The sequence below is a fragment of the Hibiscus syriacus genome, unplaced genomic scaffold (genome assembly GCF_006381635.1).
Source record: "Hibiscus syriacus cultivar Baekdansim isolate YM2019G1 unplaced genomic scaffold, ASM638163v2 tig00112383_pilon, whole genome shotgun sequence".
NCBI lineage: Eukaryota > Viridiplantae > Streptophyta > Magnoliopsida > Malvales > Malvaceae > Hibiscus > Hibiscus syriacus.
Genome location: NW_024063319.1, coordinates 4068268 through 4070506, shown reverse-complemented (window position 1 = coordinate 4070506; position 2239 = coordinate 4068268).

Below are 2239 nucleotides of genomic sequence, written 5' to 3'. Positions count from 1 at the left end.
GTCAATGGACTTTTACTCAAGGAGTTCTGAGATTTAACAAGAGAGTTAATGTGGGTGAAACTGGAGAATTGAGGCAACAAATCTTGACCCTTTTACATGCATCTCCTTTAGGAGGACATTCAGGAATTCAAGCTACTGTCTATAGAGTTCAGCTTTATTTTTATTGGCCAAAATTAAAAACCAGATCAAAGAAATTATTACTCAGTGTGAGGTCTGCCAGATGACTAAGGTTGACCATTCTCACAAAGCTGGTCTCTTACAACCACTACCAATTCCACACCAAGCTTGGGATATGATCTCTATGGATTTCATTGAAGGTTTGCCACCTTCAAAGAAATTTACTTGCATTTGGGTAATTGTTGACATATTTACTAAATATAGTCATTTCATTCCTTTAAAATATCCCTACATAGCAGCTGATTTGGCAAAGCTCTATTTAGCTCAGATTTATAAACTACATAGCCATCCTAAGTCCATTATGTCAGATAGAGACAAGTTATTTACAAGTGTTTTTTGGAATGAATTTATGAAACAGGTTGGTACAGAAACTCACTTCAGCATTGCCTATCATCCAGAAACGGATGGCCAAACTGAAAGTGTAAATCAGTGTGTTGAGCAGTACTTGAGAAGTGTTTGTTTTATTAAACCTACTATATGGGTTGATTGGTTACCACAGACAGAATGGTGGTATAACACCAACTATCACACTGCCTTAGGAGTAACTCCATTTGAAGCTATATATGGTTATAAACCTCAAGTTTTATCTTGGGGTCGTCAGTCAATGGTGCAGACAATACAGGAATTATTAGAGCAAAGAGATGTCATGAACAAAATTTTGCAGGAACAACTACAGAAGGCTCAAACCAGAATGAAGGCATATGCAGACAAGAAGCGCACAGATAAGGAATTTCAGGAAGGGGATAGTGTTTACCTTAAACTCCAACCATATCAGCAAACGTCGTTAGCACTTCGCAAAAATCTCAAATTGGATGCTTGATTTTTTGGTCCCTACACAGTGATTGAACGAGTGGGGTCAGTGGCGTACAAATTAAAATTACCCGATCATTCAAAAATCCACCCTGTTTTCCATGTTAGTCTCTTAAAGAAAAAGATTGGGGAATAGCAGATTACCTCGTTTTATCCTTCGGAGATTTATGTGGACGAACAATTAAAGGTTTATCAGGCTGTTATTTTGGCCAAACAAATTGTGAAGTGCAATAATCAAGATGTTACCCAGTTCTTGATTCAGTGGACGAATTTGGGAAAAGAAGATGCTACATGGGAATACTATATTATTTTGCGAACACAGTTTCCATGGCTTGATCCTTGGGGTCAAGGATCGTTTGAAGAGGGGGGATTGTCATGGTGGCAAGTGAAATGGAGAAGAGATTTGGGGGAGAGATGGAATTAGGGTTCAAAGAATTGGGAACTCAGAGGCTAGGGATTTGGGAGAAAGAGGAATCGACTAATTTACCTGATGGGAATATAATTCTGGAGCAGGCCAAAGGAGATAACAAGCTGATGGGGACGTGGTATTGAAGTGGGCCAAAGTAGAGACCAAAGCAATAGCAACTATTGAAGACTTTGAGTGATGGCATCCCAACTATGAAGCCCAAGAAACAATCTGTTGAAGGAATCTAGCAGAAAGCAAACAGTTAGACTACAAGACAAAAGTAGTGACAGCTGTAAACAAATAATTGGCTGTTATTATTAAATATATGTAACAGAATTGTTATTGAGAATTATGCTGAGATTTCAATGCAATTCTTCATCTTCAACTTTCTTCATTTCTAAAATCCCCAATTCTCTTATTTTTCTTCATTAAAATTGTGACATGTGGTTTTGGGTTTTTCCATTTAATTTTATTAATTAATTTTTCATTAAATATTTGGTAAAACACCGGTCAAAGGGGAGATCAACCATCTAGATAAGCATAAAACGGTCCACGTGTGATTTCCGTCACGTCTGTTAACGGTTGTTATCGACGAGTGACCAATTTGTCACAAACGATAACATTAGTGATCGATTTGTAACTTATGAAACATTAGTGGTGAAAACAAAAATTTACCCAAATATTAGTGACTATTGGCGTAGTTTACCCTTATTTTTATAATGTGTGTCTATTGTTAATGAATTAATAAAATTTTAAAAAAAACATTATTTTATATTGACCTTAAATTATTTTAAAAAATTAAATAAATATTTAATAAAATAGTTAATCTAAAAGTGTAGATTTTGT